At 41.0% G+C, this 16,193-nt stretch overlaps 1 protein-coding gene across 4 annotated transcripts in view; it reads left to right on the top strand.

Annotated features, from left to right (window-relative positions):
- GRIA4 (glutamate ionotropic receptor AMPA type subunit 4) overlaps window positions 1-16,193 on the top strand; it is a 380,787-nt gene that overhangs the window by 77,599 nt on the left and 286,995 nt on the right. The gene's annotated exons all lie outside the window — the stretch shown is intronic.

Here is a 16,193-nt window from a genome sequence, read left to right as displayed (position 1 = left end):
GACTGGTCTGTAGTTCCCTGGTTCCTCCTTTTTGCCCTTTTTGAAGATAGGGACAACATTAGCTTTCCTCCAGTCATCCGGCACTTCACCAGGCCTCCACGATTTTGCAAAGATAATAGACAGCGGTTCTGAGAGTTCTTCAGCCAGTTCCTTCAATACTCTAGGATGCAGTTTGTCGGGCCCTGCTGATTTAATCCTGTCCCTTCTACTGCATGTTTCCCAGGAGGGTCATAGACCCTTTTTTGGGAGAAGACTGATCCAAAGTAGGAATTGAGGATTTCTGCCTTTATCTGTTATCATTTTGCCATCCTCATTGAGTAACTGTGCCTCCATTTCTTTTCTTTGCCTTTTACTATGGATGTACCTGAAAAAAGCTTTTTTGCTGCTTTTAGCATCCCTCACTAACCTCAGCTCATTCTCAGCTTTAGCCTTCCTGACACCATCCCTGCAATTCCGTGATACCTGCCTGTACTCTTCCTTTGTGGCCTGGTCTTCTTTCCACTTCCTGTATGTGTCCTTTTTTGTTTTCAGGTCATCTCTAAGCTTTTTGTGAAGCCACATTGGCTTCTTCTGCTGTTTCCCCCCTTTTTCCTTGTTGGAATTGCTTGCCATTGCGCTTTTAGAATTTCCTTTTTTAGAAACTCCCACCCATCTTGGACTCCTTTTCTCATTAGGGGTGTTTGCTATGGAACCATACAATTGTTCTGAGTTTATTGAAATCAGCTTTCCTGAAGTCCAGGGTCCGCATATGGCTACTCTCAGCTTTTTCTTCTGTTAAAATCAAGAATTCAAGTACAGTGTAGTCACTTTCCCCCAGAGTTCCTGTAACTGCCACTTCATCCACCAAATCATCTCTATTAGTTAGAATCAAGTCCAGGATAGCTGATCCTCTGGTTGCTTCCTCCACTTTCTGTAGGAGAAAGTTATCTCCAACACAAGTGAGAAATTTCTTGGAGGTGCCATGTTTGACAGAATTTGTGTCCCAACAGATATCGGCATAATTGAAGTCCCCCATTACTACTACATCATGCCTCCTCAAAACATTGGCAATTTGTTTTTCAAAAGTTACATTCTCTTCTTCTCCTTGATTGGGTGGTCGGTAGTAGACTTCAAGCACCATATTCCTTTTATTACTTGCCCCATTGATTTTAATGCAGATACTCTTGGTGGAGCTACCAGGCTCATCTTCCTGAATGTCTGTGCAGTGATATATATTTTTAACATATAGCGCGACTCCACCTCCCTTTTTATTCCTTCTGTTCTTTTTGAACAAGTTATATCCTTCAATTGCTGTATTCCAGTCATGGGAGTCATCCCACCAAGTTTCTGTTATACCTATCAAGTCGTAATTGCCCTCTTGTATTAAGAGTTCAAGTTCATCCTGCTTGTTTCTGATGCTCTGCGCATTAGTATACAGACATCGAAGACTATGTGATTTATGGCTTGGCTTCCTTACTACTTTTTTCTGAGGACTGTTACCTGGCCCTATTAGAGCTGATCTATCTGTTCCCATTACTGTGCAGAAGCCTTCATCAGTTGTTACCACCAAGTTTACGTCTCCCTCCCCCTTAGGATTCAGTTTAAAGCCCTCCTGATGAACTTCTCCATGCTGTGGCAGAACACATTCTTCCCAGTCCTTGTGAGATGCAACCCATCACTTGCCAGCAGTCCATCTTCCAGGAAGTGTAGCCCGTGGTCCCAGAATCCAAATCTCTCATGTCGGCACCACCTTCGTAGCCATTCATTCACACGAAGTATATTCCTTTCCGTTTCTACTCCTCTTCTAAGTACTGGAAGGATGGATGAAGAAACTATCTGGGCCCCAAAGTCCTTGAGTTTCCTACTGTTATGAGGTATCAAATATTTGGAATTTTTAATCTTTGATTCATCTCAGTGAACCAGAGTTTGAAAAGGCCTACAACAGCAAAGATTCCTGGGAAACAGCCCCTCTGTGACCTCTGAGTACATATCTTGCAATGCCTGAAGGTACAGACTTCCTGACTCATGGAAATTTGGGATTTGTCACCCAGTAAGAATAGGCGTTCCTTTCAAACAAAGGAAATGTTTATGATAATCTAGGCCATCAGGAGGAAACAGAATAGCTCCTTTCAAACTAGGAGGTGTTGTGCATTTCTAAGCCTTTGGAGAAGACAGGATAAACTCCTGTCAAACAAAGAAACTGTTTTACACAAGGATTATGATAATCTTAACCTTGAGGAATCATCAGGAATCTACAGCAGGGAGATCACACCTATCATCTGGGAATTTATCAGGAAATGAGTCAAACATCCACATCCTCCTGGAGACATTTACTTTGGGTTTACTTTGGGGTCAGTTTAGTTAGGAAAAGGTATAAAACATGAGGAGTAAGAAGGGGAAGGCAGTTCATCTTCTGGGGGACTGCAACAACTGCTTCTCTTATCAACGCACGCTAGCATCTTTGTGACAATTTCAGAGCTATGGATTTGGGTGAGAACTTTCAGATCTGGCGCTGGTTACAAAGGGTGGAGCTTTTGCTCATTGGGCTAGATACGAAAGTCTCTCTCTCTCAGCTTTAGGCTTGCAGCAACTGTCCAGGAAAGGTATATGCAACTATCTGGGCCTTTTTCCTTTTCTTTTTTCTTTCTTTCTGTGTGGGTGAGCTTAATGTGAAAGTGTTTATAGGGCTAGTCTCTTTGCTTTAGTCTATCCAGTGTTGCTGAATGAATGAATGAATAATAGTTAGAAAACTACTCATTGTTAACTGCAATTGTAAACTGCAATATTTTTCCTTGTTCCTTCTCTTAATAAAACCACTCTTTATTTTACTTTCAGTGTATGTGTTATTGGGTTAAGGGTAAAATTATACATGTTCTGGGGGGTGACGTGTGGGTAACTCCAGCAAAAGATCCTGCTGCTCTCTTTTGAGGAATTTGGATTTCTAGTGAGCTCTGCTCATGAGGAAGTTCAAGGTCCCTTCGTAACAGCTGGTGGAGAATGGCGGGCAGCAAGGGTGTGCTGGGACTTTAAAATAACGTGTGAAAAGTCCAGCTACCTGGGGTACCATGTAGTCAGTCCTGAGTGCATGTAAATGTTCTTGTGTGCGTGTGTCTGTATGTTTTCACTCTTTCCTCAAAGGTTAAGGTGGGAGGTAAAGTGTGGTAATGCAAAGGTTTGAGTATTAAAAAGGTAAAAAGTTTTCCCTGAACAAACGCTGTTTTCCTTTTGTTCCCTGTTCCCTTCCTTGACCCACAGAAGTGATCGATTTGTGAATGATTGAGGGCAAACATTCACACTGAAATCGAGCACTTGGGTAAGGATAAATTAATCCATGAGACGCTGGTTCGTTCAGGATTAAATTTCTTTGGGAACTGGAGTTGTAGTTTCCAAAAACAGTGTTTTGTTCTTCCCTCCACTTCCGCAAGATCGGGGGTCTTCACATTGGGATCAGAGCTCCTTAGAAATAGGACCTGATTATGGCCAGTTTGTGAAGACTAGACTTGCCTGCGGAAGATTAAAAATCCTGAGGAAAGGATCCATCCTGCAGGATTCCCTATTTTTGTACCTGTCCCTTTAATTTGGCTAAAAGTCCTTTAGCTTGCTGGCTTTTTGGCAGAGCTGGTGGCCAACAGCGCTGCTGAGAATCAATCAAGCTGGGGAAACTAGGAAAAAACTTTGCATTACCTAGGAGTGGTTTTTTATCTGGTGTGTTTTCTAAAGGAAAAAAAGGATTGCATAAAGAGTCAGAAAACATGGCAGAAGGTGTAGGATCACCTATGAGTGGGATTAAAAGGTTTTTGAAAAAGCAAGGTGATATTTCTGCCATTGAGCGATGGATTTCAAAGGGAGGAAACTGTATTTGGGGGGATGACTGCTTTCAGTCTGAGGATCCTTTTCAGGAATTCTCAGGGGCATTTGACCTGTACTGTCAGGAGTGCAAGCCTTCTAAGTCACAGAAAGAAGCTGCTGCTGTGTGGGGTTTATTTAATTCAATGCAAGCATCTTCTGCCAAATTAAAGAAGGCACAGGGGGAAATAAACCGGTTGCAAGGACAGATTGAAGACTGGGGGAGGGATTATGAATTTTTAAGGCAGCAATTGAAGAGCAAAGAGGAGGAATTTGAGCAGGAAAAAATAGATTTTAAATCTGAAAAAGTGAAACAGGCTGCTTCTCTGAGCTTCATGGAAAGAGAGAGACCAAGCAGTCAGCTTTTCTAAAAAAGCTGGGGGGCAAATAGATGAATTAACCAGAGATATGAACCGTGCCACATTGGCAGCAGAACATCTTGTTAAAAGGGTACAAACACAAAGCAAAGTAGTTAGTCATGTAGAGTGTGAGAAAAGAATAAGGGTACTAGAAGCGGAGTTAGAAGCACAAAAAGGAGTTCTGTCTATTTACAGGGGGGAGTGGGAGAGCCTGATTTGCGGCTAGACCCCAAATTGGCTTCTACTCCTCTTATGGGTGCCTCTGAATCACCTTTTCAAGTAGAATCCCCATCCCCGTTGCCCATTGTTCCTACAGCCCCTCCTGCCCCTCTTTCCTCTTGCTCCTTCCCTGAGCCTCCTCCCCCCCCCCACAGGAGAAAATAAGCCAGATTTTGTAAGGGAGCTGCAGAGGCTTGCTCTGGAAAACCCTGAGTGGAAAATGGAACCTCTTGCTCCTATGTCACTGAGGGAAGTAAGGGAAACTAACACAAGGGGGCAGATCACTACAAAAGAGGTACAGGATGTTGTGAGCTGGACTCCTTCACAGGCAAAAGCAGTGGCAGAGTGCATGGGTCCTTTAAATAAAGATACTGCTTTAAACTGGATTACTCGAATGGAATCCATGCACCCCACTGCTGATCCTTATGATTTATCCCAAGTTGCTAGATATTGTACAGCTGACAATGATATAGCAAGCATTGAGGGGGCTATGGGTTTAATTAATGGACCCACAGCGGATGAGTGGAGAAGAACAGTGTTAAAAATATTTTCTCCAGGTTTAAATATACAGAAAATTTATTTGTTGGAAAGTCAAGGAGCTGGGGAAAGCCCAGAAGTGTATTTGAACCGAAAGAAATTGCTGGCACGTTTAGCAGATGGGGTACAGCGTAATGCTCAGGGTCAGTGGAATTATGGGACTAGAGAGTTTATAGAATCTGCATATTCAGGATTAAATGCACAAACTAGGCTTGCATTAGGCAGAGTAAATCCAGAGGCAGTTACATGGCGGGAATTAAGGGAAGGAATAACACAAGTGAGCAGCTTATTTAGGGAGACGGGAGCCTTGTGTAAAAATGCCCCCACTTCTGAGAAAGCTCAGCTGGAACCTATTCAGACTGTAACATACACCAATCAAGGAGCACATTCTTCCATGGTACCTACTACTAATTGGGGAGTGCCCAGCAGAAGAAATTACCAGCCATTGGGGAATAGTGGTCCCAACTGGGGTAATTTCACTCCAATGGGAAATGCCAGAGGAGCACGTGGCAACTTTGGGAATAGAACTGGAAGAACTGGTGCCCCACGGGCTGCTTTTAATCAAAGTACAGCTAATCCTAGGGAGGACAGAATAGATTTTAGGGACCCAGTAAGGATTCAGATTTGGCAAGCACTTAGAGATATGGGAGAAGATATGAATGTACTGCACCTCCAACCTACATTAGCCCTTTTGGCTATACTAATAGGAAAGGTGAAGGTTCAATAGCAGATGTTCACAGAGGGGGATATTTGTCTAGAATAAGTTTTGCTTTTCATTTCTTGTCAGTTATTTCTTATCTTGTAAATGTTAAATTTCTTTTTGACGTGGTTCTGGTTTTTGTTACTGCATATTGAGACAGAATTGCAGAAAGGGAAAGAGATTGGTTCCCCCCCCCCCGTTCTCTAGATCTAGCACAAATGTATTAAGCATACATCTTGAAACCAGGAAAAGATACTAGAGTTCCTTTTGTTTAGATTAGACCGGAACCTTTGGCTGTTGCTTGTAGATAAAAGCCTGGCACAGTTAGTTTTTCTGTCAGTGGCCAAAGGGACAAAATAAAGAAACAATAAAATTACTTTTGGAACTACTCTACCCATTTACCTGTATATAAAGGGAGGCAATTGTAAGTGCCAACTAAATTTGTATGTAGTGCCTTGTGGGTAGAAATGTTTTCCTCCTCCCCCCATACACTTTGATAGGGAAAAGATACCCATGAATTAGAAAGGTTGTAAGTAACATGAAGGTCTGAAAAGTTGTAGGAAAGCAAAGGTAGGAATGCAATATGAAGGATTCTAGGAAATAAGTTATTTTGATGGTAGAGAAAGGATAGTTTGAGAAATATTGATTGATGGTAATAAGAAAGGGAAGAAAATGACAGGAAAGAACAAAATGGTGTATGTGGTTCCCTTTTTTTTTCATCATTGTTGCCAGATTGTGGATTAGAACCTATACCTGTTTAAACTTGAACTTGGGTAAGAGAGGGAAAAATATTTGGAAGTCAACAATAAAACTTGAAGGTTCTCTCATAAGAAAAAAATAAAACCTCTTCTTAAGGTGCTCCATCCCAGGTAATTGTTTTAAATTTGTCTGTGAAATGTATGATTTGCCCATTTTCTAGATAGGCAAAACTGAGGCCACCTTGCTGTTTAAACCTAATGTGATGCCCTCTTGTGACTAGGTAAAGTCATTATCAAAAAGGGGACCAAAATGCAGAGCTTCCAGCCACAGTAATTGTCTACCTCATATTAGAATTCACATTGAGAATTAATATTACTTTGCTTCCAACACAGAAACTCATCCTCAGATACTCTTTGAATGAAAATGGACCAGGACTTTCTACAGGGAAATGCTTTCCTCATTGTCATACCTTGTGCATATAAATCACACTAGTACTAATGAACTTTTTCCTTTTAAAATGATGTTCATAATTCTAACACATGTTAGTGCATTTATTCCTTGACAAGCACTTAGAGCAACTGCTCTACATACAGGATGAACACCATTGGAACTCCCTGCTGATTTGGAACAGAACTTAATCTATTTGTGCCGCTAACATTTCTTTGTTTTGCATTCATAGCAAGAGGTATAAATCCTTTTTCTCCAAGCACAGCACTAACAAAAGTCTTTGTTCAGACAGGAGAGTCCAATGGTTATAGGCATTGGACCAGTGGTAAAGACTCAGAAAACATGCATTCATAGAGTGCACATAGAAAAGGAAAAGGCTGAGACAACCCTCCCCTTTTGAAGTTTGTTGTCTCAGGAAGATTCAGGAACAACAAATCAGCACTCTTAGGATAGCATAGTGAACTTTAGCCCTGGAAAACAAAGGGGAAAGCTTCAAAGGTCTTTGTGGTTTGATTTAAGAGCACATATGCCCCCCACCTGAAAGCAATCCAACCAAAATTGCAAGTATGTTGAAATTGACCGGGTTTCTTTCTGTGATAGGTTGATGGGTCATCTTATTATGAAGGGGGGGGTGCCCATAATGTAAGACACCCTGCTTTGCTTCCTCAAGATGGGTTGGAAGTCTGATCAGGTTCTGAGGGAAACAATGCCTGAACAGATCAATCCAACTAATAAAAGGTTTAAGTTCAATGGTGGTGTAAAAGTGCAAAAGCAGTGCAGGGTTACTTTTCTTTTTAAATGAAAATGAAGCAAATGAGGATGCTGGAATTCTGGTGTCTCAGCATTAAACTGCTCAACTGTTGGGAAGTCAGAGTGGATTCAGGTGCCTGGTGGCAATTCTAAATTGGGGGCTTTTTGGAGGCATTTGTAAGATGTAGAACTGTACATATGGCCAGCAACGAAGTAGAAAGTTTTCCAATTCCTAAATTGCCATCCAAACCAAAGAATAGATGACAGCAAAACCAAACTACTGTATTCTTGGATCAACAGAACAACCTGCATTTTTGTTCTGTTCCTGTCTACTTGGTACCATGATCTTCTGTGCTCCTGATTCAACTTCCTGCTTGATGTGTTTAACAGCTTTAAATATGAGGCAAGATGAAGCTTGCAGTGCTTCAATGTCACACGGGGGTGGATTTTGTTGTTGTTGCATTTCCAACATTCTCAACTACTAAACAATCTACAGACTTAAGTCAGCATTCACCTAACAGAAGCATTCAAGTTTCTGAGGATGAACTTTGTGTTAAAAGGCAACTTCATTCCAAGCTTGAAAGGACTGCTCTTGTCATAATCAATGTATAATGTAAACATTGAAGAAAGCAGATTTGTATAAGTTTGTGCTGGGTCTTATAATGTTTAATGTTCTGAGTAGTCAGCCTTTACTTTCCTATTAATTGTGAATGCTATGATGAAGGGTAATTTACTGTTTATCTCTACTGCTTTCTCTAAAATATCAAGGAATGGTTTGATCTGGTCTGTGTGGGGAAAGAATGTGTGTGTGTGAGACAACCGGTTGTCCAGTTAATGTGTGTCAATCCAATGGATATATGAGAATGTGTGTAATAATGAACAATAGTATTTGTGCATCTTCATCAATTCTTTAATGGATGTATTTGCAATCTTTTAATTAGGAAGTGACTTTTCTTTTCAAGTCCCTCTTTGGACACTTCAAAAGATCCAGTTATGCCCAGAGTTTCATAATAGAATCATTCCAGTATCTCTAGGATATGGCCTTAAATATTTACAGGGGTTGCTGTCACACCCTACACTTCAGACACAATTGGAAACAGTTAAGATGGGGGAGCAAGCTACATTACAGGTAAAGCATGAAAATCATGCTATTACTGGAATAGCAACCAAAGTTCAAAGTCCCTTCGTAACACTTCCCAGAGCTTCATAGTCTGATGTGATTTCTTCATAGCTCCGTTTGGCAGTATCATTTGTTCCCACATGGATGAGGAGAAAGGGATACCTGTTGGTGGGCTTGATGAGTGATGGCAACCCTTCCGTCACATCTGTAATCTGTCCTCCTGGTAGACAGCATACCTGGCGAGTCCATGGATCTTCTCGGCATACTTGGGTTTCAATCCCTCACAGCAGGGAGTCTCCCACTACTAGTACTCTTCTCTTCTTGTTGTGGGGTGTGGTTTCATTGCCCCTGCTTGATTGAGCTTCAGCCTCTTGCTCATTGTCTCACGGGGTCTCCTGTAATTCTTCCACCACGCGCTGTCCTCCAGTCTCATCCCCGAGTGGTTGAAAGAGTTTCCATAGTTCCACTGGGGAAGGGTGTCTTCTAGCTCTTCTGCTCCTAACTGTCACCCTTTCCCACAGAGTTTCTCTACTTCGTTGTTCCTCTCCAAAGCCGTCTCCTCTTCTGCTACCACATGCTGTTGCTCTTCCACCTTCACTTCTCTTTGCTGCTGTTGTTCCAGCGTTCTCTCTAAGAACTCCTCATCTTCTTATAGCCCTCAGTGTGCCCACCCGCCATTCCAGGCCTCCCACTTTTTCTTCCAACAGTGCCATGAGCTCGCACTTGTTGCACGTGTACGCCATATTGTTCTCAGGCAAGAAAACAAACATGGCACACACCTTGCAGGTCACAACCACTAGAGCATCCTTCCCATTCATTTTATCTTCTACCTTTTGTTTCTTTCTAACTACTTGTTTTGGAGTGGCCTGTGCTTTGTCTTGTCCTACTTCAGGGTAAACCTGAGAGTCCCACTGGTATGTGCTGCGCTGTACAAGGAGAATTAGTATTTTTTTTAAAAAAAAATTTAGGGACCTCCCCCTTGACCTCCCTTGTTGAACCGTTGCAACAACTAAGGTCTTCTTAACAGGAAAAATGGTTCTTGGAAGCTTGACTTCATTAACTCTGATTATATTTATTAATTGACACACTTGGCTTACAACAACACTAAACTCTGCTTTTACAAACTGAGGAAAAGGAAGGGAATAAGAGAGAAAAGGCGGGAAAACTAGTTGCTTTAACTTATAATATTCAATAGGGGTTACATAAAAAGATAACCTTTTGGCTTCTCTATGTGTTACACCCAAACCATTCATTCCCCTTAAAGAGACAACAAACAGTTTCAACAGGAACTCCTTTGTCAAACTCATGTTTGCTCGCTCTGTTCGCTTGCTCTCTGAAAGTTGGCTTGCTTATATCTCCTCATCTGTAGACCAACTGAGACAGTGCTCTGCTGCTCTGCTCTGCTCTGTTAGGAGTCAGGAAACAGAATGTTACTCAGAATCAAGTCCCAATGTATTCAATGGGGCGTATTCAGACAGGGAATCATGCACAGGACTGCAATTCAGTGATAAGGAACTTCACTCACCCAATCCAAAATTCAGAATCATGTCACATTAATTTTATTTTGCAACTGTTTTATACCTGTTTTGTGGTAATTGGATTTTAAATTGCTTTATTTCTTATTGTGAGCTGCCTTGGTTTCCCACCCTACTTTACAGGCGTGTTGGAAATATTCCATATACACACACACTGAAGATGTAAAAATACATACACCCCATATAACAGTTTATTGTCAAAACCAGTTGGCCATTGCAGAACATTTTTTTAAAAAAACAAGTATTAGTTTCCTGCCAAATAAAAGCAGTGACACCTAAGTAAGCCCTGCCTAACTGCTTAAAAATGATCAGAGAGGGAGAGAAAGATTTATAGCACAATCCTTTTCTATGTTCACTCAAAAGTCCCATTGATTTTCAGAACAATCCTAACCACATCTACTCTAAAGTAAGTCTTACTGAATTCAATGGGGTTAGCTCCCAGGTATGTGGAATTAGCATTGCAGCTTTACTCTCAGAAAAGCTTCATATTGGGAAGGTTTTCAAAGAAGGTTATAAGACAGATAAATTGCCCTCTTCCAGTAAAATTTAAACTTGTTTGACTCCTTATTTATTAATTTATTATTTGATTTATATTCCACCCTTCCTCCCAGCAGCAGCCCAGAAAAGTATAACAGTGCAGCATGTACACTTTTTAAAACTTCTGTTCAAAAATTATTTGAAAGATAAGATATATAATATGCCATTTTTGCAAGTAATTAAAAAACCCCTGCATGTACACTTTTATGCCTACCAAGATCCTGCTGTGATCTTCTGTTGTAGTGCAATCCTATGCATGTTTACTCAGAAGCAAGTCCCAATCCTGTACTGAGAAAGTACTCTTTATGGTGCTGAAAGCTAAATATTTACTGAATTTCTGATGTGCGACAAGCAAGAAAAGGAAACTGAGTTTAGCTATTGCCTGGGATTAGCAAATTTTGTCAATCTGAACCCTGACCACTTATTGAATAAAAACCCAAAAGGGCAGGGAGCTGGTAATAACAGAAGTTGGGGGGGGGCAGTGGCTGACATTTTGGTTTATATCTTTTGAACCAGACCACCTAGAAACTTAATTTTTTTTTTAAAAAAATGAAAGGTAAGAGTCTGGAGATTAAGGTGAGTCACCTGGAGACCTGGAGAGGACCCCAAAAAACCAGAGTATCTGCCTTGGTCCTGGTCTTTTGGCTATTGTGCAGGGCCTACGTATTAATAAAGGATTTGAGGCATTAAAAGAGTTCTGGCTTTGGGTACATTAGAATTTTGTTCTTATTTTATTTTTTGTAATGTGGTTGAAGGTCTTTATTTTTTAACTGTGTATGGATTTGTTTTTTGATTTTTAGCTGTTTGCTTGTTGTGATCCTGAAATTTTTAATGTCTGAATGTAAGAAGTGTCCCTGAGAAAAGACAGTATTGAGTGGTTTAAATAAATAAACAACCACACGTGAGGCAGAGGCATTTTTAAAATGTTCACATATATTGCTCAGAGGGGCGTGTGCCTTTTTAATCCAGCACAGCTGTTTATTTTTATTTATTTATTCGTTTCATTTATAAACCGCCCATAGCGAGTGGCTCTCTGGGCGGTGTACAAAAAGGTTAAAATACAGAATATCACAATAAAATCAACTACCAACAGTAAACATAAGCAGCAAAAAAAATAAAAGATTTAAAGTTATAACATTAAACGCTTAAAATGCCTGGGAGCATAGCCAGGTCTTAACCTGGCGCCGAAAAGATAGAAGCGTTGGCGCCAGGCGTACTTCTTCGGGGAAGCTGTTCCACAGTTTGGGGGCCACTACAGAAAAGGCCCTAGATCGAGTAACTGTCCTCCGGGCTTCCCGATGGGTTGGTACCCGGAGGAGGGCCTTAGATGCTGAGCGAAGTGACCGGGTCGGTTCATAGCAGGGGAGGCGGTCCACAAGATATTGCGGTCCCACGCCGTGTAAGGCTTTATAGGTCAAAACCAGCACCTTGAATCTGGCTCGGAAACAAATGGGTAGCCAGTGCAAACGGGCCAGAACAGGTGTTATATGTGCTGACCGGCTGGTCCTCGTCAGCAGTCTGGCTGCTGCGTTTTGCACTAGCTGAAGCTTCTGAACTGTCTTCAAGGGCAGCCCTACGTAGAGTGCATTACAGTAATCCAACCTAGAAGTTACCAGAGCATGAACAACTGAGGCAAGGTCATCCCTGTCCAGATAGAGGCGTAGCTGGGCTACCAACCGAAGGTGGTAGAACGCATTCCTTGCCACCGAGGCCACTTGCGCCTCAAGAGACAAGGAAGGATCGAAAAGAACCCCGAGACTACGAACCTGTTCCTTCAAGGGGAGTGTAACCCCATCTAGAACAGGGTAAACATCCACCATCTGGGCAGGGAAGGCATTCACCAACAGTGTCTCAGTCTTGTCTGGATTGAGTCTCAGTTTATTAGCTCTCATCCAGTCCATTATCGCGGTCAGGCAGTGATTCAGCACATCCACAGACTCACCTGTAGAAGATGAAAAGGAGAAATAGAGCTGCGTGTCATCAGCGTACTGGTGGCAACGCACTCCAAAACTCCTGATGACGGCACCCAGAGGCTGCATGTAGATGTTAAAAAGCATGGGGGACAAAACCGACCCCTGAGGGACTCCACAATGGAGAGTCCAAGGTGTCGAGCAATGTTCCCCAAGTACTACCTTCTGGCGACGATCCGCCAAGGAGGAGCGGAACCACTGCCAAGCAGTGCCTCCAACTCCCAACTCCGTGAGTCTCCCCAGAAGGATACCATGGTCGATGGTATCAAACGCCGCTGAGAGATCAAGGAGAATCAACAGAGTCACACTCCCTCTGTCCCTCTCCCGACAGAGGTCATCGTACAGGGCGACCAAGGCTGTTTCAGTGCCAAAACCAGGCCTAAAGCCGGATTGAAACGGATCCAGATAATCGGTCTCATCCAAGAGCACCTGGAGCTGACCGGCTGTTCATTTATAAGGCTTCACAGTTACAACCATAGATGTCTTCTTGGACTATCATCTAAATGGCATTTTTAGTCATGCAGTGTGTGTGTTATAATTAGGGTTGCAAGGTTCATGGCCTGAGACTGATCCTGTATCTTTAGGAGAAGAGAAAGTCAGCCAAATGCAGGTGTTCTTGCAACATTGTAATGAGAAAAACCACAAGGTGGAATTCTCCCTCCGCACAACTTTTAAAGATACTGTATGTTTAAAGGTTGTGCAGGGGGAAGGGGAAATTCCGCCTTGTGGTTTTTCTCATTACAGTGTTGAAAGAACACCTGCACTTGGCTGGCTTTCTCTTCTAAAGATACAGGACCAGTGTCAGGCCATGAACCTGGCAACCCTAGTTAGAATCCTTCTCTCACAATAATCCTGCTGGTTGAGTTTCTTGCACTCATTTCATACAGATGTAAAACCTAACAGTTGTCCAAGGTGACAAAACAAGGAATGAGTTGGGGGTGTAGTCAAACAGAAACACCACACAAGTGAGACAATATATCTATTCAGACAAACTAGTGTAAAAAATGTGGCATGTAAGCTTTTGAGTCACATAGGAATCTTCCTGCAGCTGGATTTTTGCAACACACGCTTGTCACATTAATTCTTTCCATGTTTAATTGTATACTTACACCTTCTCAGGTTGTTGTTGTTGTTATGTGCCTTCAAGTCGACTATGACTTATGGTGACCTTATGAATCAGCAACCAGTGTTCAGATCTTGTACGTTCAGGTCTGTGGCTTCCTTTATGGAATCAATCCATCTCTTGTTTGGCCTTCCTCTTTTTTTACTACCTTCTATTTTTCCCACCATTATTGTCTTCATTTCATTCTCAAAATTATTAACATGGATAGAAATCTGTGCTTCATGCATAAGCATGCATTTTACTTCTTAACCACTCTGTGGGTGTATGTTCCTGAGAAACCCATCAGCATGATCTCATGATCAAGAGTCCTAATACAAAATGCAGTAAATCGCACCTGGCTGAGTAACCAGGCAGGTTCTAAGTGCCCAGCCCTTTTATTTTCTGAGAATGAGACTCTGTACATCTTGTTTTCCAGTTCAGGGGATATTGCCTTACACATGAGCAGGCAGTATTGTGAATGTGGAAGGTCATGGTCTCAGTTTGCAGTGCTGGGCTGCAGTGATTTGGAGTTGTTATACCAGTGATTCAGTTTGAGACTGTAAGTTCAATTTCTTTTGTTACTTTGGTAGGGTTCTTTTAAGACAAAGTTTAAAACTAAGTTGCAGCCAGAGGCTTTTAATCATACATCATTGTCATTGTATTTATCTAGTAGTACTGAAGAAGAAGTGTCTCTTGGCAACATAATATAGGAGGCTATTTTTCCGTAGGCACAATATTTTATACTCAAATAGAAATTCCTTGCTCCTGTAGTCTTTTTTTCTCATTTCAAAACAGCCAGTAAAAAGAAAAGAAAAGGAATTTACAAAGGTTTGTTGCTTATTGTTCCAAGAAATTATGAAGCGTTAACTGAATTTGATCAAATTTTTATTATTCCTTTAATATCTAACCACCAACCTAAGGATTCATTTATGAATTCACAAGTTCACAACTACAGTGAGCAATGCTATTTACAATTTTTCTTGTCTAGTCTATATAAATGCCTATTTTTAAGAAAACCTTCCCCAAGTTACTGAAAATAAATATAAAACAATTGTGCACAGCAATTTCCTTTCCATCTTTTCAGTTTTCCTCTTAGATGCTTTCAGGCTGTGGAAGCAAAGCACTTTTTATGTAAAAAATGTTTTTTCACATTTATGGCCCAAAGGGAGAAAAAACCCTTTTGCTTTTAAATTTTTATATCATGTTACCACAGATCTTTGGGATATACCCTTAATAAAATTTAGCTTGGTGTCTGAGAGGTTTCTTACATTTTGTTTCTTTAAAAGTCTACTTCTTTGATACCCAAATCTGATGTAGATGCTCGCAGCATACTTAAAGTTGAATCATTCTACTCTATCTTGCTTTGTGCCCTTGAGATATGAATTATATCTTTGTTGTGCACATGTGTAACATCAAAAAAGTCAAAGAGCCATGCATTTGAGGAGCTAACAGCTGTTTTCAAGCAACATAATTTTATGTTAATAAAATAAGGACAGGGAATGCCTGATGGAGAGGTTTCTCACACCCTCCTAGAGTGCGTGCGCACGCGCATGTGTGTGTGGACTCAGTGTGTATGTTCATGTTGCAATTTCTTAACTTAATCTTAACTTTTCTCTTGTTCCTTAACTTTTAAGAGAAATCTTAACTTTTCTGTTGTTTCTAGACCTAATGGTTACAGAAGTACATTTGAAAATGTGAAGCCAACAAATGGTAGAGAGCTGGTAATAATACCATCTTCTCAGGAGGTCTGTTCCACACATCATAGAAATCAGGCCCTTAGTGTTGTGCTACCTGTCCTTTGGAATTCCCTCTCCTTAAATATTAAACAGGCACCATCTCTGTTATCTTTTTGGCACCTGCTGAAAACCTTTCTCTTTCAACAAGCCTTTTAAGTAGAGACCTTATTCCAGTCCACATCTATGTTTAAAATATGTTTTTAAAGTTTTTTTAAAAATTAAAAGATATTTTGTTTTAAAGATTTTTAAGATGTTTTGTTTTTAACATTTTTCAAAGCTATGTAGATGTTTTTGGTGTTTTGTCATTTGTTTGCCATCCTGAGATCCTTCTGGGTGGAAGGGTAGGATATTATTATTATTATTATTATTATTATTATTATTACCCACCTTTCACCCAGAGGACCAGGGTGGAGTACAACAATTTTAAAATACAGCATTAAAAACAATTTAAAACAACTTAAAATCACAGAATAGGGTGGAAATGTTTTAATGCACAGCATGTTTCTTCTCACTTACTAGTGTTTCAGAACACAACACACATTTTTGCTGTTGCAAATTGATAGGCTCTCTTTGTCCACCAAAGAGGCAGTTGAGGAAATTGAGCATTTTTGTGAAATTCTGAAAGTAGTGTTGTGACCTTGCTATTTTTGAGTGAGA

This window comes from Rhineura floridana, chromosome 5 (assembly GCF_030035675.1).
Source record: "Rhineura floridana isolate rRhiFlo1 chromosome 5, rRhiFlo1.hap2, whole genome shotgun sequence".
In the NCBI taxonomy this organism is placed as follows: domain Eukaryota; kingdom Metazoa; phylum Chordata; class Lepidosauria; order Squamata; family Rhineuridae; genus Rhineura; species Rhineura floridana.
Note: the sequence above shows the minus strand (reverse complement) of the source record. Positions and strands in the feature narration are given on the sequence as shown.